We start from the raw sequence: 27,133 nt of genomic DNA, 5'->3' as shown, positions 1-27,133 counted from the left end.
CCTCAGCCTCCTCTGCTGCAGGCTGCACACCCCCAGCTCCCTCAGCCTCTCCTCACAGGGCTCTGCTCCAGGCCCCTCCCCAGCCTTGCTGCCCTTCTCTCTCTCAACACTTTCCAGCACCTCAACATCTCTCTTCAATTCAACTGGACACAGCATTCAAGGGGTGGCCTGAGCAGTGCTGAGCACAGGGGCACAAGAACCTCCCTTGTCCTGCTGCCCACACTGCTCCTCAGCCAGCCCAGGATGCCATTGGCTCTGCTGCCCACCTGGGCACACTGCTATCTCAGCTTCAGCTCCTCTCTTCCACCACCCCCAGGGCCCTCTCTGCCTGCTCTCAGCCACTCTGGCCTCAGCCTCTAGTGGTTATTGTGGCCAAAGTGTAGAACCCTGTACTTGGCCTTGTTCAGTCTCATCCCATTGGCCTCTGCCCACCCATCTGATTAGCCTCACAATTCACTTGGATACACAAACCTTCAAGTTCTCCCTTTCAGGCTGCAGGCATGCTGAAGTGGAAGTACAAACCCACGTTAAACAGAGGTAAAACATCAGTATATGATACCAAGACAGAGAGTTCTACCCTACTGGCAGTCTGAGCAGCCCTCATCCTTGGCAGCCACAGGTATTCAGAGAGAAGAGCATCATGCCAACTGCCCTGGGGAAGCAGAGCACCAGCAGCCCCAGGGTACTGCCCCTGCTCACAGCTCTGCTGGCTCCAGCCCACCTGCTGCCAGCCTGGGCTGCCCTATGCCTCTGACCAAAGCAGAAGGGACTCTTTTCTTGCTAGCCTAGGAACCAGCCCCCCGCAGTATTTGAGCCCTAACCTTTCAAGTAGCTCTAATTCAGTTTTCAGCTCAGTTCTTTGTCCTCTAAAAATAACTCGAGTTTAATTGCAACTGGCTACAATTTTCTAATGCTTTGTGACCCCAAACCTCTAAATCTATTACCCAGAGACAGCCACAGTAATCCTTAATGAAGGTGTGGGTATGATGCAGCATGCTAGGGGCCATCTGGTTGCCAGGTGTTTCCTGGCTTAGCTTTTCCTCAGCACCACACATCCCTCCTCCTCCTCCTCTAATTCCAAGGAAGGCAATTTCTACCTCAGGCATCATTAAAGACACAGGCAAGAGCTTTATTACAGGCAAGTAAGCTGAGGCACAGCCATGCTCAGAGCCTGCAGCAGAGAGCTTAGAAGGGCTGATCATTACCGTGCACTCTTCTGTTCAGAGGAAAGGAGCCACCACTGTAGCACAATGTCTTATTTATTTCATTGTGAGTGAAAGATGCAAGTAAAAGGCATTTTTAAAAGGTCAGAGGGTAGTTTTATGAGAACAGCACCACTCACATAAAGAGCAGGTGACTTTAGAAGTGCTAGGGAAAAATAACCTGAAGTGCCAGTTGATGTCTTTCAGGGAGCAGCACAAACAGGATAAGTCCTATGGAGTTCATTTTCAAAGCACAGCACTAAATTCCTTTAAATCTCTGACTTTCAGACCTTTCAGCTCTCAGATGCACATCCCTGCCTCTCCAGAGCACCTCAGAGAGATGGCCTGGGAGACAGGAAGTCATTTTTTGCACAGCACTTACACTGCCCCAGCTCAGCTTACCGAGCTGCCTTCCCATGAGGTCAGGCAAGGACCAGCACCGTGGGAGCAAGCAGGCACAGGACCCCACAGAACCAGCTGAGATAAGCCTTAGCTGCCAACAGACTGCATCCCAGGCTCCCAAGCTGGAAGGCTTCTCCCGTTTTCCACTACCACAATGAGGTTTAAAGCATCTCACATTTCAGGCTAAAGGCAGCAAACATTTACTGGGGCACTTGCAGCCTGCAGTGGGGAAGGGTTTTGGACTGGTTATGTGCAAGTATCAGGGTGGTGAGCACACACAGCAACACTGTCCAAACAGGGCAGGGCAAACTGATGTGGGGTATGGCAAAGAGAAAAGGCCTTCTGGCTCCTTCCAGTGTAGGGCAAGGGGCTGAGTGCTGCAGAGGGGCAGAGCGTCAGGCAGGCTGCTCCTGCTGTCTTGAGGAACTAATCGGATAAGAAAGCCCTTGAGCAGGCTTGGCCACGAAGGCAGCTCACAGCAGAACCGCAGCCAGACAGCCCCTGGGGCAGTCTTTAGCTGCCCTAGACCTCAATGTCTAAGTCCTTGGTGGATATAGGAAGGATAATTCTGCAGAGACAAGGATGATATTTGTCTATAGAATTCCCACAGGTGTAATTACCAACGAAGAAGAGCAGCTCCATTTCTCCTGTGGAGCAGGTACAAAGCAGAGGGGACAAGCTAAAAGCAATAGCACGCCTAAGATGAACACACCAGAGGCTCTTTTCACTAGCCTTGAGCCCCCCCACTTACCATGCACCATCCAACCCAGGCCTGTCCTGTCCATCATCCAAGACTCCCAGAAATCCCTACAGAAGAGGAGCAAAACTTCACTGCAAAACAAGGACCAGCAGGAGAACATCACAGGTTCTTTTTCCAGGGTTTCATCTATGCACTGAGTTTCTTATACCATAGAACCAAGCAGGTTGGAAGAGAGCTCCAAGCACACCCAGCCCTGCCCAACCAACCACACCATGGCACTCAGTGCCCCAGCCAGGCTTGGCTGCAACACCTCCAGCCACAGCCACTCCACCACCTCCCTGGGCAGCCCATTCCAATGCCAATCACTCTCTCTGACAACAACTTCCTCCTCACAGCCAGCCTAGACCTGCCCTGGCACAGCTTCACACTCTGTCGCCTTCTTCTGTCGTTGGCTGCCTGGCAGCAGAGCCCAACCCCACCTGGCTACAGCCTACCTGCAGGCAGCTGCAGGCAACAATGAGCTCTGCCCTCAGCCTCCTCTGCTGCAGGCTGCACACCCCCAGCTCCCTCAGACTCTCCTCACAGGGCTCTGCTCCAGGCCCCTCCCCAGCCTTGCTGCCCTTCTCTCAACACCTTCCAGCACCTCAGCAGCTCTCTGCAATTCAGGAGCCCACAACTGGACACAGCACTCAAGGTGTAGCATGGCAAGTTCTTTAATGCTAAAAACCTGTGATGAATCTAAAAAGCAGCAAACAGAAAAACACTTAAATGCAGCCAGAGGTACCATGGAAGGGGGAGTGACCCAGTACCACTGCCAGCTGTGAAGGACTTTCTGGTTTAGCTGTGAAGCAAATCCACCCTGGAGAGGGAAATATCAACAAGTGGCTAGAGACACAATACCTTCATTCTCAAGGAACTGCTGCTTGCTCATTTATGTTGAGGTGCTGGAAGGTGTTGAGAGAAGGGCAGCAAGGCTGAGGAGGGGCCTGGAGCACAGCCCTGTGAGGAGAGGCTGAGGGAGCTGGGGGGGTGCAGCCTGCAGCAGAGGAGGCTCAGGGCAGAGCTCATTGCTGCCTGCAGCTGCCTGCAGGGAGGCTGTAGCCAGGTGGGGTTGGGCTCTGCTGCCAGGCAGCCAGCAAGAGAAGAAGGGGACAGAGTGTGAAGCTGTGCCAGGGCAGGTCTAGGCTGGCTGTGAGGAGGAAGTTGTTGTCAGAGAGAGTGATTGGCATTGGAATGGGCTGCCCAGGGAGGTGGTGGAGTGGCCGTGGCTGGAGGTGTTGCAGCCAAGCCTGGCTGGGGCAATTAGTGCCATGGTCTGGTTGGTTGGGCAGGGCTGGGTGAGCTTGGAGCTCTCTTCCAACCTGCTTGCTTCTATGATTCTCTTTGCATCTATCAGCATATTTTAAAAGGCAAGTTTCTGCTACAACTTCTCTTTGCAAGCCTCAAAACATTCTTCCAAGAGCTGCTCAGCTGCTTAGTGAGAGGCATGGGGCAGGGCTTGTTTACTAATCTAGGAGGATTACACTTCAATCTAGCTGCTGCCTCGCCTGCAGGTAAGGGCACTGGAGCACGCAATATCTACGCCAGACTTCCCAGCTGCAAAGGCAGGAGGGAAAAGAATCCAAGAGATTTGTGTGTTTAGATCATGTCTGGATGGGGAGAAGAAGGGAACACAGGGAGACAGCTGCTGCTTCCTATCTGTTGGTCAACAGCCTCTGGAAATCCTGGGCAAGCAAAACCCATCTCTGCTGTTGCATCAGCTCTGAAAATCAAAGCAGCTACAGCGGAAGCAGGTTTCCAGAGCTGGGTTGTCAAATCAAACTGTAACACATGTCTCTGACCTTGGGGTTATTTTAGCCTTCTGAATCCATGTGGAGGTCATTCCTCAACTGGAGGGAAAATTCCTTCTTCACTTACTTTCTGTGCTAGTTTGAGCCTAGCTGGGATATTCCGGCGAGAAGAACTAGATGATAGGCTGTGAAAAGGAACCCATGCTGATGCCTGCTGCACTCACAGGCTTGCTGAGATGGGTAACAATAAGAACACAAACACAGGTAAGAGTTGCTCTCTGGCTCTGGGGCTGCATGAACTGCTCTCTCTAACCTGACTTGCTGCCTGACTAATCCATCTGATTCCTACCCCCCCCCACCCCGGCCAACCCTCCAAACTCACCTTGAACATAAGGCAAAGTCTGGGATAAGGGAGGGGTGGGGAGAAGGGGGAAGGGTGGTTGGGAGCCCCTCCTGAGGACTCTGGTTTCTGGGGGGGGCTGTTGTGTTTCTGCATTACCTTTACTTGTCTACTGCTGCATATATTGTAAACACCTGCTTGTATCTTGTGCTAAGCTGTAAAGCTTCATTCAATTTCCAGATCGACTGAGCCTAGTCTGGGTGATTTTACTTAAGTGTGGGAGGGGGCAGGGAACACCCAAACCATCACACCTTCCCTCTCCCTTAGGCAAGCCAGAGGAAAGCTACCAAAACATTGCCAGAGACAACACAAAACCACACTGCAGCTCAAATATTCTTTCCCTTGCCCCTCCCAGGACACTGACAAATCACTTATTCCCCTGCACACTGAAGCAAGCAAAGACACTGGGGCTGACCTTACAGGAGTCTGAAGTGCAGAACAAAAGTTCACCCTCTATGGAAAACATTTACTACTTCTATCAGTGTATAAAATGAATTAGAAACAAAAATAGCTCAGACCTTCCCAGTAACTGACACCTTGAAATTCACCTGAGAATGGCAGGGCAGCAAGGGCAAACACAAAAGGGTATTTCAGAGGAACAACCCATAATGCCAGCTCTGCAACAGCATGTCTTCAACAAAGCAGTTCCTTCTGATCCTAGAATCATAGGATCAAGCAGGTTGGAAGAGAGCTCCAAGCTCAGCCAGCCCAACCTAGCACCCAGCCCTGCCCAACCAACCACACCATGGCACTCAGTGCCCCAGCCAGGCTTGGCTGCAACACCTCCAGCCACAGCCACTCCACCACCTCCCTGGGCAGCCCATTCCAGTGCCAGTCACTCTCTCTGACAACAACTTCCTCCTCACAGCCAGCCTAGACCTGCCCTGCCACAGCTTGAGGCTGTGTCTCCTTCCTCTGTCCCTGGCTGCCTGGCAGCAGAGCCCAACCCCACCTGGCTACAGCATCCCTGCAGGCAGCTGCAGGCAGCAATGAGCTCTGCCCTCAGCCTCCTCTGCTGCAGGCTGCACACCCCCAGCTCCCTCAGCCTCTCCTCACAGGGCTCTGCTCCAGGCCCCTCCCCAGCCTTGCTGCCCTTCTCTCAACACCTTCCAGCACCTCAACAGCTCTCTGCAGTTCACGAGCCCACAACTGGACACAGCACTCAAGGGGTGGCCTGAGCAGTGCTGAGCACAGGGGCACAAGAACCTCCCTTGTGCTGCTGCCCACACTGCTCCTCAGCCAGCCCAGGATGCCATTGGCTCTGCTGCCCACCTGGGCACTGCTGCCTCAACTTCAGCTCCTCTCTCCCAGCACCCCCAGCTCCCTCTCTGCCTGCCTGCTCTCAGCCACTCTGGCCCCAGCCTCTAGTGCTGCTTGGGGTTGTTGTGGCCACAGTGCAGAACCCTGCACTTGGCTTTCTTCAGTCTCATCCCACTGGCCTCTGCCCACCCATCCAGCATGAACAGGTCCCTCTGCAGGGCTCTCCTACCCTCCAACAGCTCCACAGCTGCTCCTAGCTTGCTGTCATCTGCAAACTCACTGATGCTGGACTCAATCCCCTGCACCAGATGATCAATAAAGATATTGAACAGGACTGTGCCCAGCACTGATCCCTGGGGCACACAACCAGTGCCAGCTGCCAGCTGAATGTGGCACCATTCACCACCACTCTCTGGGCCCAGACCTCCAGCCAGTGCTTGACTCGTACCAGAGTGAATCTGTCCCAGCCAGGAGCTGCAGCTGTTCGAGGAGCTGCTTGTGGCAGAACAAAGAACAGAAACCCCCACGATTGCAGGTTCTTGGTGCACATCAAGCCAGCACTCACCCAAAAGTCACTCCCTAAGAGGCCTGTAGGTCTGCAGAGGTGGCTGATGGGCAAGGCTTGAGTGACTCCTCAACTGTTGGTAATTACAGGTAACAATGTGGGTCAGGGCTGGCATCCTGCTACCAGCCTCACCAGCTCAGCACACACTTGGGCCAACTGCAGAATCAATACCATAAACATGCTCAAGTGAGAAAATGTGTTTCTGACTTCTCAGTGCCTCTAATTATGAATTAAACCTCTGCACCACATTATTAACTCCACTGACTGCCAGCAACGATGCTGCTAGGGCCCACTGGACCAAAACAAGGGAGGGCAAAAACAACAAAGCAAGCCTGGCTGCACTCAGGGGGTTCTGCCCACAGAAACAGCATAGGTACTAAAGGTCAACCCAACTGGACTACACCTTTTTTTTTTGTGGGTTTGGTTTTGGCTTTCCACATTGAGACGGTTTGGGAGTTCCCTGCCCCCCCACTCTTATGAAATCACCCAGACTGGACTCAGCTGAGCTGGCAGTTAAGGACTGAAGCTTTCTACTCACAGCTCAGCACAAGACACAAGCAGATAGTTACAATATTCACAGCTCCAGACAGCAGGAGACAAGTTAAAGGCAATGCAGAAACACAACAGCCCTGGCAGAAACCAGTGCCCAGGAGGGGCTCCCAACCACCCTGCCACCTTCTTCCCACCCCTCTGCCTTATCCCAGACTCTGCCTTACCTGCAAGGTGAGTTTGGAGGGTCAGACAGATGGGTTAGGAAGCAGACAGCTTAGACACACAGACAGCAGGCTAGGGAGAGAGAAGTGCATGCAGCCAGAGCCAGAGAGCAACTCTGTTCTTTATTTTTGTGTTCTTGCTTTCATACATCTCAGCAAGCCTACAAGTGCAGCAGACATCAGCACTGTTTCCTTTGCACAGCCTAGAATCTAATTCTTCAAGCTAAAATAGCCCAGCTAGGCTCAAACTGGCACACACACAAAAAAAACCCTATTCATATTAAAGGCACAGAATCATCATAGAATCAAGCAGGTTGGAAGAGAGCTCCAAGCTCAGCCAGCCCAACCTAGCACCCAGCCCTGCCCAACCAACCACACCATGGCACTAAGTGCCCCAGCCAGGCTTGGCTGCAACACCTCCAGCCACAGCCACTCCACCACCTCCCTGGGCAGCCCATTCCAATGCCAATCACTCTCTCTGACAACAACTTCCTCCTCATAGCCAGCCTAGACCTGCCCTGGCACAGCTTCAGGCTCTGTCCCCTTCTTCTGTCCCTGGCTGCCTGGCAGCAGAGCCCAACCCCACCTGGCTACAGCCTCCCTGCAGGCAGCTGCAGACAGCAATGAGCTCTGCCCTCAGCCTCCTCTGCTGCAGGCTGCACACCCCCAGCTCCCTCAGCCTCTCCTCACAGGGCTCTGCTCCAGGCCCCTCCCCAGCCTTGCTGCCCTTCTCTCAACACCTTCCAGCACCTCAACATCTCTCTGCAGTTCAAGAGCCCACAACTGGACACAGCACTCAAGCTGTGGCCTGACTTCTTCCATCCTGCATTCCAAGCCCTGCCAGCACTTTAAGCAGCACTAGCAGCATGCCATTTAAAAGGAGCTCCTCCACAAGGCTGGAAGCATTACCAGCAAACAACTGCTGCTCATTTTGGCACAGGAGGTGGAATATAACATTATCTATATTCGTTTGTCACATGACAAAGGCCTTTTATTCAGTGCCTCAGACATGCATTGATTCTGTGCTGCAAGCAGACAGCACTGGGTGCTTTGCTTTGCCTACATTCAGTGTTGTGCTAAGGCTTCCTCAGGAGCACAACCAGCTCTGTGCAGCTCAAAAAGCTTAGCTCTGCAGGGCAAGGGAGGGATGAAAGCTCTTATTTACCACGCTCCAACCCTTGGCTCTTTGGAATGAATCACATTATTAACTGCCCCCCACCCCCCCTTCCCAACCACAGAAAGAGTTTTGTTTGGTTTTCCTCTGTTAATTACTCTCTGCCATATGCTTGCCAACTTTCCCTTTACTACTCCAGGAAATACTCGTATTTAAACAACAAGGAATAGTTTTCCTTCCTCCTGACTTAACCAGCCTCTTCATCAGTTTGCACAGGGTAGTTTTCTTTATGGGGCACCCACTCAGTCACCTTAGGAAAGACAGGATGGGGACAGAAAGGCTGCCTGACTGCTCCCCTTCCACGCAAGCTTAGCCCCGACTCCGACTGCCAGCTCTGCTCTGGACTCCTGGCAACACAGACCCTAATTCCCGGGTGAATTCTGAGCAAGCTGACAGCCTGGGAAGAGTATCCTTGTGGCCAGATTCTGCCCTGACTGAAGCAGTGTGGAGGAAGAGTAGCTGATGCAAATCTGTAGGAGCTGACTGCCTCCAGCCAGACGCTGCCTGCTCTGCTGTGGCTGACTGCCTGCGCCACAGGCTTGCTAGCACAGGTGCACAGCAGCGCTGCAGGAGGGCAGGGGAGTCTGCAGGTCAGGGAGCTGCACAGCTGGCTTCACCTCTGCCTCCCTCCCACCCAGAACCACAGGGTGACTGATACCACAGAACCACTGCAACATTCCAGCTGGCAAAGCCCCTCAGGATCACCAAGTCCAGCCCAGAACCCTGCTCTGCAAGGTGCACCCTAAACCATATCCCCAAGCACCACAGCCAAACCACCTTGAAACACAGCCAGGCTTGGGCACTCCACCACCTCCCTGGGCAGCACATTCCAGTGCCTCACCACTCTGGCTGGGAAAAAATCCTTCCTCATGTCCACTCTAAACCTGCCCTGCTGCAGCCTGAGGCCATTGCCTCCTGTTCTCTGGCTAATGCCCTGTGAGAAGAGACCAGCACCAACCTCTCCACAAGGGCATTTCAGGGAGCTGTACAGAGCCAGGAGGTCTCCCCTCAGCCTCCTCTTCCTCACACTAACCATCCCCAGCTCCTTCAGTCTCTCTTCACCAGATTTATTCTGCAGGCTCTTCACAGCTTCCTTGCCCTCCTCTGCACTGCCTCCAGCACCTCCATGTCTCTCTTGTACTGAGGTGCCCAAAACTGGACACAGCCCTCGAGGTGTGTCCTCACCAGAGCAGAGCCCAAGGGGACAATCCCCTCCCTGCTGCTGCTGAACACAGCATTTCTGACCCCAGCCAGGATGCCATTGGCTTTCTTGGCCCCTGGGCACACTCCTGGCTCACATTCAGCTGCTTGTCCACTACAACCCCCAGGTCCCTTTCTGCAGGCAGCTTTCCAGCCACACTGCCCTAAGCCTGTAGCACTGCTTGGGGTTGTTGTGGCCCAAGTGAAGGACCTGGCACTTGGTCTTGTTGAACCTCATACCACTGACATTGGCCATGGATCAAATCTATCCTAGCCCCTTTGCAGAGCCTCCCTGCCTTGGTGCAGATCAACTCTGCCACCTCATTTGGTATCACCTGGAAACTCAGGGGCACTGTGTCTGTCTGCATCAAGGGCATCAATAAAGATGTCAAACAGAAGTGGAGCAAACTCTGAGCCCTGAGGAGCACCACTTGTGCCCAGCTACCAGATGGATTTAACTGCATTGAGCACCACTCCTTGGGCCCAGCAGACTGACAGGAACGACCAAACACCCAATGTACAGGTTTAAGTCACTCCCCCTGGACACCCCTTACAGCGAGCTCTGCTCCCCTCTTCCTTTGCAAATCCTTCAGCTCCACCCCTGCATCTCTCATTTTTGAGCACTTGGATTTCCTCCTCAGTCCCTCCTTGAACATTTTCTAATTGCTGAGGGAAATAAAAGGTAGTATTGAGCTGAGCATGGCTCAAAGGCAAGCAAGCAAGCACCTAAGCACATGAACGGAAGCCCTGCTGCAAAGAGAGGCAGCAGCCTGCCTGCCCACCGCACTCTGCCATGCAACCACCCAGCAGCAGCTAGACACACCTGAAGAGCAGGTCAGGCACCAGCAGACAGGGACCTGTCACTGAGAGGCACCCTGCATGGCACACACAGATGCTGTTCACAGGATCCCAGGATGTCAGGGGTTGGAAGGGACCTCTGGAGATCTTCCAGTCCAACCCCCCTGCCACAGCAGCACCAGAGTCCAGCACAGGTCACACAGGAACACATCCAGACAGGGCTGCAAAGGCTCCAGAGAAGGAGACTCCACAACCTCTCTGGGCACCTGTGCCAGGGCTCCGGGATCCTCACAGCCAAGAAGCTGTTGCTCAAGTTGAGGTGGAACTTGCTGTACTGCAGTTGACACCCATTGCCCTTTGTCTGATCAGAGGGCACAAGTGAGCAGAGTTTGTCCCCTCCGTGCTGACCCCCAGCCCTCAGATATATATAACCATCGATTGGATCCTCTCTAAGTCTTCTCTTCACCAGATCAAAAAGCCCAGGGCCTTCAGTCACACTGCTCCAGCCTCTTCATCATCTTCATAGCCCTCTCTCCAGTAGATCCCTCTTGAATTGAGGAGCCCAGAACTGGATGCAATATTCCAGGTGGGGCCTCCCTGGCACAAAGCAGAGGGAGAGGAGAACCTCTCTGGATCTGCTGGCCACACTCCTCTTGATGCCACTGGCCTCCCTGGCCCCAGAACTTGCCATGCAGAACTTGCTGCCCACCAGCACTGCCAGGGCCTCCCCCGTGGGGCTGCCCTCCAGCAGATCCCCTCCAGACCTCTACTGGTGCAGTTTATCCCTTCCCAGGGGCAGGACTCTGCTCTGATCCCTGCTGAACCTCACAGGTTCCTCTCTGCCCAGCTCTCGGCCTGTCCCCGCCTCACCGCATGGCCTCACAGCCTCCAGGTGTCCCAGCCCAGCCTGCCAGTGTGGTAACCCAGCCCGGCCGCGGGAGCTCACAGGCAGCAGCTCCCCTTTCTGAGCGCCCCTGCACGGCCAGCAGAGGAGCGGGCACCCAAGCCTACCTTACCGGGTGTCCTGTGTCCGGCATCCGCCACAAGCCCTCTCCCTCGGCGGCCGCACGGCAGAGGAAAGGCGCGAACAGACCTGCTCCGCCCGCCCTGCCCTGCCGCCTGAGGGGCAGCGAGGGCCCTGCCGGCACGGGGGCGCCCGCGCAGCGCCGGGGCTGGGCTCGGGGCGCTCAGGCAGCGCTGACTGCTCTGTGCCCAGGCAGGGTACGAATGCAGGGCTGCTGCCCGCCCTGGGGTCTGCCTGTGCTCGGCTGTGCTCTGTGCCCAGGCAGGGTATGAATGCAGGGGTGCTGCCCGCCCTGGGTCTGCCTGAGGCTCTGCTCTGTGCCCAGGCAGGGTATGAATGCAGGAGTGCTGCCCGCCCTGGGGTCTGCCTGTGCTCGCTGTGCTCTGTGCCCAGGCAGCAGTGACTGCTCTGTGCCCAGGCAGCAGTGACTGCTCTGTGCCCAGGCAGGGTATGAATGCAGGAGTGCTGCCCGCCCTGGGGCTGCCTGAGGGCTCTGCTCTGTGCCCAGGCAGGGTATGAATGCAGGGGTGCTGCCCGCCCTGGGTTCTGCCTGAGGGCTCTGCTCTGTGCCCAGGCAGGGTATGAATGCAGGAGTGCTGCCCGCCCTGGGGTCTGCCTGAGGGCTCTGCTCTGTGCCCAGGCAGGGTACGAATGCAGGGCTGCTGCCCGCCCTGGGGTCTGCCTGTGCTCGGCTGTGCTCTGTGCCCAGGCAGGGTATGAATGCAGGGGTGCTGCCCGCCCTGGGGTCTGCCTGTGCTCAGCTGTGCTCTGGGTGCCCAGGCAGGGTATGAATGCAGGGGTGCTGCCCGCCCTGGGGTCTGCCTGTGCTCGGCTGTGCTCTGTGCCCAGGCAGGGTATGAATGCAGGGGTGCTGCCCGCCCTGGGGTCTGCCTGTGCTCAGCTGTGCTCTGGGTGCCCAGGCAGGGTATGAATGCAGGGGTGCTGCCCGCTCTGGGGTCTGCCTGAGGGCTCTGCTCTGTGCCCAGGCAGGGTATGAATGCAGGGGTGCTGCCCGCTCTGGGGTCTGCCTGAGGGCTCTGCTCTGTGCCCAGGCAGGGTACAAATGCAGGGGTGCTGCCCGCCCTGGGGTCTGCCTGAGAGCTCTGCTCTGTGCCCAGGCAGGGTACAAATGCAGGGGTGCTGCCCGCCCTGGGGTCTGCCTGTGCTCGGCTGTGCTCTGTGCCCAGGCAGGGTATGAATGCAGGGGTGCTGCCTGCCCTGGGGTCTGCCTGAGGGCTCTGCTCTGTGCCCAGGCAGGGTATGAATGCAGGGGTGCTGCCCGCCCTGGGGTCTGCCTGAGGGCTCTGCTCTGTGCCCAGGCAGGGTATGAATGCAGGGGTGCTGCCCGCCCTGGGTTCTGCCTGAGGGCTCTGCTCTGTGCCCAGGCAGGGTATGAATGCAGGGGTGCTGCCCGCCCTGGGTTCTGCCTGAGGGCTCTGCTCTGTGCCCAGGCAGGGTATGAATGCAGGGCTGCTGCCCGCCCTGGGGTCTGCCTGGGCAGCTCCTGCGGAAGGAGTCCCCTGGCGCTGCGAGGGGCAAGCGCCTGAGGGCCGGACCCGTCCCTGCCTTGGACGCTTCCCACCATAAGCATCGCCTTTATGCAGCTCGAGTGGCCTGCAGGGGCCCCGGAGGGCTTTTGCGAGGGCAGTGGGCAAGCCCCTGGGCCTGCCCTTCGGCCGGCCGGGCTCAGCCGGGGTGAGCGTTTGGCCCCTGGGGACAGAGCAGTAACGCAGCTCTCCGGTATGCTCCTGCCTCGGCGCGGTAATTCCCTGCCCCCACAACACCAGGAGCCCTGGCAGCAGCGGCAAGGCCAGGACGGGGGCTCTGGAGGGCCGTGGGGTCTCCCTGCCTGGCAGCTGGCAGCGGGAGGATGTGACTGCTGGCAAGAGCCTGCTGCTGGCCTGGCAGTCACTGCGCTGCAGCCCGCGGCCCCAGGTCCAGAGCGCAGGCAAAAGCCCCGGGGGGGGACCAGACCTTTCTGCTCCAGCCTGGCCGCTGCAGAACGCAGTGCCTCGGCTCCACACGAGCTGCTTGGCCAGCAGCAGCCTCCCGGCTAACCAGGACTCGGACCCGCACCTGCATCCTTGTCCCGGGTTTGGGCTGATCCCTCCCCCGGGAAGAAAATTCACACCACAAACCCCCCTTCTTTTTTGAAAGTCAGGGAACGATGAAAGTGTATTTTCTTATAGTATAACAATGTAAAGAGAGATAATAACTAGAGAAGGAAGGAAGGGAAAAAAAGCAATACAATAACCTTAAGGGAGATGGGGGAGGGGTCGAGTGGTGGCAAAGCAGCAGAAGCAGCAGTAGCCAAAACAGCAGCCAGGGAAGATAGGCGAAGCTGCAGAAGCAGCAGTAGCCAAAACAGCAGCTGGGGAAGATAGGCGAAGCTGCAGAAGCAGCAGTAGCCAAAACAGCAGCCGGGGAAGATAGGCAAAGCTGCAGAAGCAGCAGTAGCCAAAACAGCAGCCGGGGAAGATAGGCGAAAGCTGCAGAAGCAGCAGTAGCCAAAACAGCAGCCGGGGAAGATAGGCGAAGCTGCAGAAGCAGCAGTAGCCAAAACAGCAGCCGGGGAAGATAGGCAAAGCTGCAGAAGCAGCAGTAGCCAAAACAGCAGCCGGGGAAGATAGGCGAAGCTGCAGAAGCAGCAGTAGCCAAAACAGCAGCCGGGGAAGATAGGGGAGCTGCAGAAGCAGCAGTAGCCAAAACAGCAGCCGGGGAAGATAGGCGAAGCTGCAGAAGCAGCAGTAGCCAAAACAGCAGCCGGGGAAGATAGGCGAAGCTGCAGAAGCAGCAGTAGCCAAAACAGCAGCCGGGGAAGATAGGGGAAGCTGCAGAAGCAGCAGTAGCCAAAACAGCAGCCGGGGAAGATAGGGGAAGCTGCAGAAGCAGCAGTAGCCAAAACAGCAGCCGGGGAAGATAGGCGAAGCTGCAGCAGCAGAAGCCAGCGGGAGGCAGAAGCAGCAGTAGCCAAAACAGCAGCCGGGGAAGATAGGCGAAGCTGCAGCAGCAGAAGCCAGCGGGAGAAGGGGGAGAACAAACTGTGCTTCTAGACATTAAGTTCCTGATGCTCCAATGAAATTATAGTAATTTATCTATTGTTGCCATTATGTGGCCTATCCCTGGAGTGTTCATCTCTCCCCTGTGTCTGAGCTAGAGGACCAGCTCAAACGGCCACAATCCTCCTTCCAACCAGAGGTTGTGGAGCAGGCACTGCCAGAGCGAGCACAGAAAAGAGGCTGCCCGCACACAGCTCCCCCCTCAGACTGCTCCAAGGGGTTAAGGGAGTCCTTCCACTTAAGGTCTGGCCCCTTGCCATGGACTACAGCAGCTTTAACAGGTGACACAGCTCACTTCTACACAAAACAGGGGAATAAAAAGTGAAAATGTGCCCTTGTGCCCAAGAGAGGCAATGGCATCCTGGGGGGCAGCAGGGAAAGTGTGGCCAGCAGGGCTGGGGAGGTTCTTCTCCCCCTCTGCTCTGCCCTGGGGATACTGTGTCCAGTTTGGGGCTCCCCAGTTCAGGAGAGACAGAGACCTGCTGGAGAGAGTCCAGCAGAGAGCCAGAGGATGACTGCAGGACTTGAGCACCTCCCTGTGCAGAGAGACTGAGAGCCCTGGGGCTGTTCAGGCTGGAGAGGAGAAGGCTGAGAGGGATCTGATCAGTGTCTAGCAGTAGCTGAGGGGTGGGGGCCAAGGGGAGGGGGCCAAGCTCTTTTGGGTGGTGCACAGCAATGAGCCAAGGAGCAATGCACAAAGTGGAACAGAGAAGGTTTCACCTCAGCATGAGGAGAGACTTCTTTGCAGTGAGGGTGCAGGAGCCCTGGAGCAGGCTGCCCAGAGAGGCTGTGGAGCCTCCTGCTCTGGAGCCTGTCAGAGCCCAGCTGGGTGCACTCCTGTGTGGGCTCCCCTGGGTGATGCTGCTTGTGGCAGGGGGTTGGGCTGGGTGATCTCTGCAGGTCCCTTCCCACCTCTACAGCTCTGCCAAGAAGCCTTAGCTGTAGCTCAGAGCCAGCTGAGGCTCTGCTAGGCACAGCAGGGTGAGAGCATGGCAGAGCTGCCTAGAGGAGGCCAATCCATGCAGATCTGTGCTCCTGGCCAGCAGCTCTGGGGTTCTGGCCATCAGTAAAGCAGCCAGGCCAGTTCCAAAGGCTCACAGCACTTTCTGCTGTCCACTGCTGGACAAAATGTGCACCAGGCCTGGGAGTTTCAAAACCATCACCCCAGCTCCCTTCCAAAGCACTGCAGTGCTCCTACCACTGCCTAGTTTGAGATCTCTTCTAACGTTGTTCACCCAAGGTCAGACCCTCTTGAGATGGGGCAGGTTTGGCACAGCAAGGCAGCAGTTCTAGCAGCTGCTGTAGATGCACTCCTGTGTGCACTGCCCTGGGTGATGCTGCCTTTGGCAGGGGCTTGGACTGGATCATCTCTGGAGGTGCCTTCCAGCCTCTAAGGTGCTGTGAGTCTGTACTGCTGTTTACTTTGGTTAACGGAATCACAGACTCAGACAGGGTTGGAAGGGAGCACAAGGAGCAGCCAGTTCCAACCCCCCTGCCACAGGCAGGGACACCCTACCCTAGAGCAGGACACTCCTTCCATTTGACCTCCAGTTCTGTACAAGTGCTTCTGGTTCCTCTCCTTTGGGGTACACCTCCTGGCCCAGCTCGCCCAGGGCCGTGGGTGGCTCCCCCCAGTCCCAGATGCTGTATATGCAGCACAACAGAACCAAGAGCTCCGAGCTGACGTCGGCAGCCAGCGCCTGTCGTTCCCCCCAGGAAGCAGAGTGGTCACACAGGATGAGCCCAATCAGTAGGCCTTGTAATTACAGGCTGCTAAGTGAGCTGACATGAGCTGAGTGCCACTTCTGGGTTGGTTGGGGTTAGCCTGGGGGGGGTCTGTGTCGTTCCCCAGAGGCTGCACACAGCGAGTTCTGCAGACAGCTACTGGACGTGGGTTCAGCTCTCCCTCGGGGGACAGGATGGCAAAGCTGCATGAACAGAGAAGCAAAGCTCCACGGGCTCCATGCACAGGGAGCTACCAAGGTCTAACTGCATTAGAGCTAGACAAGGGAGGTTATTCTTCCCTTGTAAGGTCTCCTTGGAGCTTTCTCCTCTCCAGACTGTACAGCCCCAACTCTCTCAGCCTGTCCCCAGAGCACAGCAGCTCCAGCCTCTGATCACCCTCGTGGCCCTTCTCTGGACACCTTCCAGCACCTCCAGACCTTTCCTGTATCAGGGGCTCCAGAACTGCTCAGGCCACAGCTTGAGTGCTGTGTCCAGTTGTGGGCTCCTGAGTTGCAGAGAGCTGTTGAGGTGCTGGAAGGTGTTGAGAGAAGGGCAGCAAGGCTGGGGAGGGGCCTGGAGCAGAGCCCTGTGAGGAGAGGCTGAGGGAGCTGGGGTTGTGCAGCCTGCAGCAGAGGAGGCTGAGGGCAGAGCTCATTGCTGTCTGCAGCTGCCTGCAGGGAGGCTGTAGCCAGGGGGGGTTGGGCTCTGCTGCCAGGCAGCCAGGGACAGAAGAAGGGGCCAGAGTCTGAAGCTGTGCCAGGGCAGGTCTAGGCTGGCTGTGAGGAGGAAGTTGTTGTCAGAGAGAGTGATTGGCATTGGAATGGGCTGCCCAGGGAGGTGGTGGAGTGGCTGTGGCTGGAGGTGTTGCAGCCAAGCCTGGCTGGGGCACTTAGTGCCATGGTGTGGTTGGTTGGGCAGGGCTGGGTGCTAGGTTGGGCTGGCTGAGCTTGGAGCTCTCTTCCAGCCTGCCTGATTCTATGGTTCTACCACAAGTTCTAAGAGAAAGCTATTCCTGCTTCTTCCAGGGGATTGACCAACATGAGATAGAAACATTTCTCAGCTCCCTGTACCCAGAAGTGTAGGCTGTACCTGTAGGGGCAGAATTTGCCAGAAGGGCTGAATTCTATCTAGAAATTTATAGCTTAAGAATTCACAGGTATAAGCAGTTGCTTTGTCCTGACGAGAAGAGGTACCCCAAATTTCGAATAACCATAGAATCATAGACCTGTCAGGGATGGAAACAACCCCAAGGATCATCCAGTTCCAACCCTCCTCCATGGGCAGGGACACCTCACACTGGATCAGCTTGCCCAGAGCCTCATCCAGCCTGGCCTTAAATACCTCCAGGGAAGAGGCTTCCACCACCTCCCTGAGACACTGGCACAGGTTGCCCACCATCCTCATGGGGAAGAACTTCTTCCTAGCATCCAAGCTCAATCTGCCCTCCTCTAGCTTGGATCCATCCCCTGCCACTCCTATCACTCCCTGACACCCTAACAAGTCCCTCAGCAGCTTTCTTGTAGCCCACTTCAGATTCTGAAAGGCCACAATAAGGTCACCTCGGAGCCTTCTCTCTCTCAGCCTGTCCCCACAGCAGAGCAGCTCCAGCCCTCTGAGCATCCTCATGGCCCTTCTCTGGACACCTTCCAGCACCTCCAGACCTTTCCTGTCCCAGGGGCTCCAGAGCTGGGCACACTGCTCCAGGTAGGGACTCAGCAGAGCAGTGCAGAGGGGCAGAATCCCCTCCCTGGCCCTGCTGCCCACACTGCTCTGGATGCAGCCCAGGCTCTGGTTGCTCTCTGGGCTGCAAGTGCACACTGCTGGCTCATGTGGAGCTTCTCCTCCAGCAGCACCCCTAAGTCCCTCTCCCCAGGGCTGCTTTCAAGCCAGGCACAGCCCATAATGAGAAATAATGAGCAAACAGAGCTGAAAGGGGCATTGTCTTCTTCCAGATGGGGAGAGTCAGGTGCAGATCCAATGAATTCAACACAGCTACATTGATTTTCTCCACTTAACATCCCTGATTAGCATAAGAGGCCATGTCCCCCTCATGCAAAAAAACCCCACATGACAGAAGGTTGGAAAAGCAAAGACTTTAGAATGTTAAGGGAAATACTATATTGTATCATGACAACCATCAACCAGCACTAACCTGTCTCACAGACTAGAGAAAACAAAGAGATTTGATCAATCCTTATATTGCTGAGCTTGCTCCAAGCCTCAGCTTTTCACCCTAGGCCCTTCTGAACTGGCAGCCTAGCAAAGAAGCAGGACACTGAGCAGGAACACCAGCACCCTGAAGCTGATGCCTCCTTATCATAGAATCAAGCAGGTTGGAAGAGAGCTCCAAGCTCAGCCAGCCCAACCTAGCACCCAGCCCTGCCCAACCAACCACACCATGGCACTAAGTGCCCCAGCCAACCTTGGCTGCAACACCTCCAGCCACAGCCACTCCACCACCTCCCTGGGCAGCCCATTCCAATGCCAATCACTCTCTCTGACAACAACTTCCTCCTCACATCCAGCCTAGACCTGCCATGGCACAGCTTGCGGCTGTGTCCCCTTATTCTGCTGCTGGCTGCCTGGCAGCAGAGCCCAACCCCACCTGGCTACAGCCTCCCTTCAGGCAGCTGCAGACAGCTTCACCACCATCATTTGGAGTGCCAGTCATGGGCTCCTATCACCTCCCTAGTCAAGACAAAAGAACAAAGATCAGTTTCATCTGTGAGACCACTGAACCAGCAGCCAGTGTAAAACCATAAGGAGCAACAGCATTAGCTCATCTTTTCTCCTTAACACAGCAGCAAACAATTAGTGTTAAAGTAAAATGGGTCAATCAGGACCTCAAATCTTCTTAACAGCTAGCACAGTCCACCCATGTGGCCACAGCAATCCAAATTATCCCCATGGATGCATCAGTCCCTTCCTCCAGTACCTAGAAAGCAATTACAAATGTCACATTGAATCTCCTTCTACAACAGCATAGTAGTAGCATAAGCTGTGATTAAACCTACCCATGAAATCATAGAATGGCTTAGGTTGGAAGGGACCTCAAGGATCAGCCAGTTCCAAGCCCCTGCCACAGGCAGGGACACCTCCCATTAGAGCAGGTTGCTCAAGGTCTCATCCGACCTGGCCTTGAACACCTCCAGGGAGGTTGTGGAGCACAGAATCACCCAATGTGATCTTTGCAGCCCTCTCAGCATCTTGGTGGCCTCCTCTGGACTCGTTCCAACAGTTCAATGTCCCTCCTCTGCTGGGGGCTCCAGAACTGCACCCAGGACTGCAGGTGGGGTCTGAGGAGAGCAGAGCCAAGGGGCAGAATCCCCTCCCTTGCCCTGCTGCCCACACTGCTCTTGCTGCAGCCCAGCACAGGGTTGTGTCTGGGCTGCACTCACCCTGCAGGTTCCTCTTGAGCTTTGCATCAAATAAAAGCCTTTTTCTTCTGGTGAGGCAGACACCTTAAGGAAACCACTTCTGTTTCCACCAGCAGCCTTTTCAACCACTCCACCCTAAGCAAATCAGCCTTGTGCTGTATTTCCTTCCCTGGGATGCACTACAGGACTGCTGCTAGCAGGCAGCAGAAGAGCAGAAGAAGAAAGCAGCAGCCCTAAACAAGCCTGCCACAGTGTATGTGTGTTTGGGAAGGGATAAGAACCCAACCACTTCATGGAGCATTGCTCATCTCCTCACCCTCTCTGAAGGTAGTTGGCACAAGGCTTTTCCACAGCCAAGGCCATGTGCCCTGATCTGCCTTTTTCCAGCTAAAACATTCCCTTCTCCATTCAAACCACGATTAACTTCCAAATGTGCTCAGGGCTGACTTTCAAGGGCAATTAAGCAATGCATTTAAACAACTGAATAAATCCAGATGGACCAAAGTGAGCATCCTTGAGCCTTGAAGAACAATTCCACCTACCAGCCCATGCGTAATCCTGTTTCTTCAGCAAGCACACTCATGGAGGTTAAGGAAGCAACACGAACAAAAATAGCCAGAGCATCAGATCAGTCTGCTTAGAAGGGACATGAGGAAGTCCTCTGCTCCTAGGACCTGAGGATATCACACCCTTTCCAAATTTCAGGCTCTGATTCACATGCACATTAACTGCACCACTCCCTAGTCCCTGTCTAGGTGAGGCTCCAGCTACAAATCACAGAATCATAGAATCAAGCAGGCTGAAAGAGAGCTCCAAGCTCAGCCAGCCCAACCTAGCACCCAGCCCTGCCCAACCAACCACACCATGGCACTAAGTGCCCCAGCCAGGCTTGGCTGCAACACCTCCAGCCACAGCCACTCCACCACCTCCCTGGGCAGCCCATTCCAGTGCCAATCACTCTCTCTGACAACAACTTCCTCCTCACAGCCAGCCTAGACCTGCCCTGGCACAGCTTCACACTCTGGCCCCTTCTTCTGTCCCTGGCTGCCTGGCAGCAGAGCCCAACCCCACCTGGCTACAGCCTCCCTGCAGGCAGCTGCAGACAGCAATGAGCTCTGCCCTGAGCCTCCTCTGCTGCAGGCTGCACCCCCCCAGCTCCCTCAGCCTCTCCTCACAGGGCTCTGCTCCAGGCCCCTCCCCAGCCTTGCTGCCCTTCTCTCAACACCTTCCAGCACCTCAGCAGCTCTCTGCAATTCAGGAGCCCACAACTGGGCACAGCACTCCAGGGGTGGCCTGAGCGGTGCTGAGCACAGGGGCACAACAACCTCCCTTGTCCTGCTGCCCACACTGCTCCTCAGCCAGCCCAGGATGCCACTGGCTCTGCTGCCCACCTGGGCACTGCTGCCTCCTCTGCAGCTCCTCTCTACCAGCACCCCCAGCTCCCTCTCTGCCTGCCTGCTCTCAGCCACTCTGGCTCCAGCCTGTAGTGCTGCTTGGGGTTGTTGTGGCCAAAGTGCAGAACCCTGCACTTGGCCTTCTTCAATCTCATCGAATTGGCCTCTGCCCACCCATCCAGCCTGGCCAGGTCCCTCTGCAGGGCTCTCCTACCCTCCAACAGCTCCACAGCTGCTCCTAGCTTGCTGTCAAATGACCCATGGGCCTCTTTGGAGATCCACATTAAACTCAAAGGGTGATTTTGACTGCTTCCTGCCGTGAACCAAGGTTCTCCCAGGTCAGTTCTCAGCACAGTCACTGCCAGTGCTATAAGTGAAGACCCTGAAGGAACTCATGCCTTTGGGTTGAACCACAGTTTATAAAGAAGCCCTATGAGAACCTGTTTGTTTTCCTTCTCCTTTCTGACGCTGTCATTTGTCCCACCACAGCAGATCTCAGATCTCACAGAGGCTGCGGCTGCACTGGGAGCTGTCAGTGCCTTGTGACTTCATAGCCTATCCAGAAACAAAGAGGTACATCCCTGAGAGCCATCACCATCAACTCCTCACAACCCAAATTCTTTCTTCTCTTGTAATTCCTCCCCATTCCCACCCCTTTAAGAAAACAAATCCATTTTCAACGTGTGCCTGGCGTGCCACAATTGGGGGTGATGACTGAAACACTCCAGCAGAGCCTGCCATGGGCCTCGCCCACCTCTTCCTCTGTTTAGGTTGTTTCTAGACAGGTCCACAGCTCAGACAGTTGAGTAAGGGGCAAGAGCTGGAGGGGCTGGAGCCCTCCCTGGTGTCAGTGCACGCAGCAAGCATTTCCTCTGAGGTATGCAGCCTGGGGAAGGGTCCAAAAGCAGCATGACAGAGGCTGGAAGGTGTGCTGGGAAAGCATCCAGCAGCTAGGGAGCTCCTAGCACACGGACTGCGGCACTTCATTCAGCGAGTGCTGCCATCAGACCAGCCCTGCCTCGGCAGAGCCCCTCGGGGGGTGGCAGAACCATGACTTGTTCTTTATTGTCAGGAGGCAGCTCAGCGGCACTGCCACGGCATACCCTGACAATTACATCAACACCTCTGAAGTCGAGGCTGTAAAGGCTGCTTTACGTAACAAACTGCACGGTAAGCACCACGAGCTGCCCTCCCCGTTCCCCACGCAGGAACAGCAACTCTTTATTCTCAGGATGACAGCTCTCTGGCTTCACCCAAACACCCACAGGCAGCACGCAATACGGGTGCGACGCACTGGAAAGTTCTCTTAACCAAATCCTGCCCCTCGGGTAAAGAGATGAGGAGATAGAGCTTATGGCACTGCACCTGGCTGCTGAAGCCTCCCCTCTCGCCTGAGCCATGCTGCATGGGGCTCACCCCTGTGTTTCACTTCCACACTTCACAGCTCACTAGATTATCTTCAGGGTCTTAGTTTAGCTCACCTGTAACTGCCTGAGCAACAAGAGTCTGGGGCCACATTACGACTAGAATCACAGAATCAGGCAGGTTGGAAGAGAGCTCCAGGCTCAAGCCAGCCCAACCTAGCACCCAGCCCTGCCCAACCAACCAGACCATGGCACTAAGTGCCCCAGCCAGGCTTGGCTGCAACACCTCCAGGCACAGTAACTCCACCACCTCCCTGCGCAGCCCATTCCAATGCCAATCACTCTCTCTGACAACAACTTCCTAACAACATCCAGCCTAGACCTGCCCTGGCACAGCTTCACACTGTCCCTTTCTTCTATTGCTGCTTGCCTGGCAGCTGAGCCCAACCCCACCTGGCTACAGCCATCCTTAAGGTAGTTGTAGAGAGCAATGAGGTCTGCCCCTAAGCCTCGTCCTCTTCAAGCTAAACACCTCCAGCTCCCTCAGCCTCTCCTCACAGGGTTTATGTTCCAGACCTCCCCACTGCTGAGTGAACCACCAGAGTGGGTGACAGGAAATATTCAGTGAGTGCCTAAGCTAGGTGACAAAAGGGTGACTCTCAGCTGTATTTATCCATCCCACTTGCAGAACACTAGCAGCAGAAAGACAGACCCACCCACCAACTGGATGTTAACTGACAAGGGCTTTTAGCAGATGCAAGGCAAGGTGCCTATTCCCTGGCTCTTGGTGAATCACTTCTTAGTGATCTGAGAAGTATTGGCAGGGATAACTTCACTGGGTAGTGCTCTATCAGCACATTCCCCCTCTCTACCCAGCAAGGGCTGAGATGCTGTGATCATGTCATCCAGTAAGGAGGGAAACAAGAGAAAACAAACACATCCTGCAGCTGAGCCTCTTCTCGGGTGCACTGGCTATGAGATCTGCAGTCTAGACATCCCTGCAAGTCTAAACCAGCACAGGTGAAAAGGAGCAGGTCCTTCCAAAGAGAAAATACCCTCCAGGATTGGGGAGGAAATGGGAAGAAACTGATCAGCACAGGTGAAAAGGAGCAGGTCCTTCCAAAGAGAAAATACCCTCCAGGATTGGGGAGGAAATGGGAAGAAACTGATCAGCACAGGTGAAAAGGAGCAGGTCTTTTCAAAGAGAAATAAAATCTCAAGGTTTGGGGAGGAAATGGGAAGAAACTGATCAGCACAGGTGAAAAGAAGCAGGTCCTTCCAAAGAGAAAAAAACCCTAAGGTTTGGGGAGGAAATGGGAAGAAACTGATCAGCACAGGTGAAAAGAAGCAGGTCCTTCCAAAGAGAAAAAAACCCTAAGGTTTGGGGAGGAAATGGGAATAAATGGAATATGTGCCTCAGTTTTTCGAGGTAGAATCCTTCAGACAAAGGAGACAGGTTTGCTGTTCCCCTAGCAGCACAAGGGGTGGGTTTTTTTGAGAAGGAATGGATTAAGATTTATTGACACAGCCACAAAAGGCGTGACAGAGCTATAACAAGGGATGCTAGAGACCTAGAATCAGCCAGACGTACAGGTATGCATGACGGTACGATTTGATGTTAGTGACCACATACATGTGAAAGCCTGCAGCTTGATATCAGGAAGAAGCCCACCTGAAAAACCCACCAGCAAAGTGGGGAGTGTCCTTTAATCAGAGGAAAACCCCCAAGTCGGTGCTTAGCTCTGGGAAGCGAACGACGTCGGTAGCTTGCCTGGCGAACGCAAGTCTCTCGGTATGCGGCACACCTCCTTTCTCTCCCGAAGGTGTTTCAGGAGCCGCATCGCGTTACTCAGAGGGCAGGGCGTCATGAGCGTGTCAAACATCCACACCACAAACTGAGGCAAGCAGTCTTTATTTCGGCAAAATCCATCTCGGGCGCAGGCTGCCGGCGCGGCGGAGCCGCCTGCGCTCCCCGCGGCTCGTACCTGCGGCAGCTCAAGCGCGGCTCGTTCGGCATCGTTTGCGCTTACATAAAAAGGCTTTGTTCTCCGCCGCCTCGCTGCGCCTGCCAGCCTCCCCGGACACACTTGCTTCCTCGCCCTGCCTCGTCCATTCCACAGAGGGGATTATACTAACGGTCGTGTCCCGCCGTATCGTCCTCCCCCACCTCCTCCTCGCCCTCCCCGATGCACGTTAAAAGCGCTTGCAGCCATCGCACCCCCTTGTCTCACACAAGGTTCTTTGTTCAGCCTTACAGATCCCTTCAGAGGAGCTTAGGGGTGGGGGCAGGAGAGGACAGAAGGTTACATCCCTTAGAGGCTTTTACAGCCTAGAGATGCTCGGAACCCTCGCGGGCAGACGGCTGAAGCCCACTGCTCCCACCGACACAAAGCAGGCGTCACCGAGGAGCCGCTTTTACCCCCGTGAGGTCCGCCGGGGCCAGAGGGCTGCTATCTTCGGCCCGGGGCCGCCCTCCGTCCGCGCCGGGCTGAGGGGAACGCGGGCAGAGCGACGCGACCCAGCCTCCCCCCCGCACCCAACGGTCCACAGCGGCTCCCGGCACAGCCCCCGCCGTGGTCCTCCTCCGCTTCTTCCGACGGGCACCCCCCGCCCCGGGCTGCGGAACTCGCCGCCACCCGCCCAGCCAGCCGCCCGCAGCCCGTCCGCAGCAGGGCAGCGACGCGGGAGGGTCCTTACCTGAGCGCCGCGGCGGCTGCCGGCACCGGGACGCGCTGAGGGGCAGAGAGGAGGCGCCGCGCCGTGCCCGCCCCGCCGCTCTCGGGGCTGTCGCCGGGACGCGGCCGCCTGCGCGCCGCCAGCCCCCGGGACCCGCCTCCCGGCCCCGCCCCCGGCCCCGCCCCGGCCCCGGCGCCGCTCCCGCAGGGGCCCCGCGGCGGCAGGAGCGGCGGACGGCCCCTGCCCGCCCCTGCCCGCCGCCCCGCCCCGCCCCTGCCCTGCCAGCCGCCCGCAGCGGCCCCTGCATTGCGGAGGGGTCCCGCGGCCGGCCCGGTACCTGGGCGCTGGGGCGAGGCGGGTACGTGGCGGCGTGCGGTGCTCCGGCGCGGCTGGCCTCAGCCCTGCCCTGGCTCCGGCTGCCCGCGCCGCCGCACAGAAGCATCCCGAAGCTCCCTCGCCAGACTTCGTGTGCGCCTTCCAAGTTGGCTCAAGCCAACCTCTGCTAACCTCCGCTTGGGAGGCGCTTCCACAGCCCCTCGGAAACTGCTCTGCTGCCAACTTCGGACCGAGCTCCCCGGCCGTTCCCCGGCATCCAGCAAGCAAAGACAGCCTATTTACTTCGTCACTTACCGGCTTCTCAGGCTTGAACTTTCCTCCTCAGCCCTTCGGAACTTCAGCTACAGTTGCCGTGTTCCGTAAAAGCAGACAAGGGCAAAGTCATCCTGGCGTGCGATGCCGCCGCTGTGGTGGGGCTGCAGCACCGGCTCACCTCGCCCTTGCTCATCAGCATCACCTCGCTTGGGTTCCCTTTGCCGGGAAAAAGTGACGTGGTGTTCTCTGCCCTCTTCTCTTCCCTAAACGAGCCAATCTAATGGCTCTGTTAAAAGCCGAGTGAGCACAAAACCAGTCTGTCAGAATCCCAACCGGCCATCCTGGCACGGATTAGCCTCGTAAATGGCTTTGGAGCAGGTACTGCTCTCTTTTGAACCAGTAAGGATGAACGCTGCTATTCTTCTGCACATTCCAGTGCCCAGGGTGCCTGCCTGCTGTGGCAAGGTCTCCCCCTGCTTGTTTCAGTTTGCTTTCCTTTCACTGCGCCATTCTGGACTCTCTAGGGAGATTTTTGCCCACAGCAGCACTAATTTCAGGTACCCTGCTTGATTTCAAGCACAGTTTTTAGGAGTACTGAGTAGTCCTTGGGAGAGTTTTTTTGGGTTTTTTTGGTGGGCTGGGTTGGGTTTGGTGCTTTGGTTTATTTATTTTTTTTGGGGGGTGTTGCTTTTGTTGGTTGTTGGGGTGTGGGGGTTCTTTTCTGTTACTGGTTGGGTTTATACTGTTTGCTTTGATCTGGGGACTCTTTGGATTTCAGCAGGTGATCTAGAACCATAGAATCAAGGAGGATGAGCTCCAAGCTCAGCCAGCCCAACCTAGCACCCAGCCCTGCCCAACCAACCACACCATGGCACTAAGTGCCCCAGCCAGGCTTGGCTGCAACACCTCCAGCCACAGCCACTCCACCACCTCCCTGGGCAGCCCATTCCAATGCCAATCACTCTCTCTGACAACAACTTCCTCCTCACAGCCAGCCTAGACCTGCCCTGGCACAGCTTCAGACTCTGTCCCCTTCTTCTGTTGCCTGGCTGCCTGGCAGCAGAGCCCAACCCCACCTGGCTACAGCCTCCCTGCAGGCAGCTGCAGGCAGCAATGAGCTCTGCCCTGAACCTCCTCTGCTGCAGGCTGCACACCCCCAGCTCCCTCAGCCTCTCCTCACAGGGCTGTGCTCCAGGCCCCTCCCCAGCCTTGCTGCCCTTCTCTCAACACCTTCCAGCACCTCAGCAGCTCTCTGCAATTCAGGAGCCCACAACTGGACACAGCACTCCAGGGGTGGCCTGAGAGTGCTGAGCACAGGGGCACAAGAACCTCTCTTGTCCTGCTGCCCACACTGCTCCTCAGCCAGCCCAGGATGCCATTGGCTCTGCTGCCCACCTGGGCACACTGCTGCCTCCTCTTCAGCTCCTCTCTCCCAGCACCCCCAGCTCCCTCTCTGTCTGCCTGCTCTCAGCCACTCTGTCCCCAGCCTCTAGTGCTGCTTGGGGTTGTTGTGGCCGAAGTGCAGAACCCTGCACTTGGCCTTCTTCAATCTCATCCCCTTGGCCTCTGCCCACCCATCCAGCCTGGCAACAACATTCCCTATCTGTAATTCAGGCCATAAACGTCTTAGACTAGGTGGGCAAAACATGGATTTAGTTAAGCCTAGGTACTATTTCTTCAGCTGTGACAGAGATAACCACTCCACTCTATCTGCTGCAT

General features: G+C 56.1%; 1 protein-coding gene across 32 annotated transcripts in view; it reads right to left on the bottom strand.

The window, feature by feature from the left end:
- The window catches only part of MAP2 (microtubule associated protein 2), a 346,649-nt gene extending 321,707 nt beyond the window's left edge, over positions 1-24,942 (bottom strand). For 28 of the 32 annotated variants that reach the window (XM_064163865.1, XM_064163881.1, XM_064163872.1 and 25 more), the window contains exon 1: positions 24,845-24,942. The gene's annotated coding sequence lies outside the window, so the exon portion shown is untranslated. The remainder of the gene's footprint in view (positions 1-24,844) is intronic. The other 4 variants (XM_064163895.1, XM_064163896.1, XM_064163893.1 and 1 more) reach the window with 2 other exon arrangements.
- Positions 24,943-27,133: the final 2,191 nt, after the last annotated feature.

Source organism: Pogoniulus pusillus, chromosome 24 (genome assembly GCF_015220805.1).
Source record: "Pogoniulus pusillus isolate bPogPus1 chromosome 24, bPogPus1.pri, whole genome shotgun sequence".
Taxonomy (NCBI): Eukaryota; Metazoa; Chordata; class Aves; order Piciformes; family Lybiidae; genus Pogoniulus; species Pogoniulus pusillus.
This window is presented reverse-complemented; position numbering and strand designations above follow the sequence as displayed.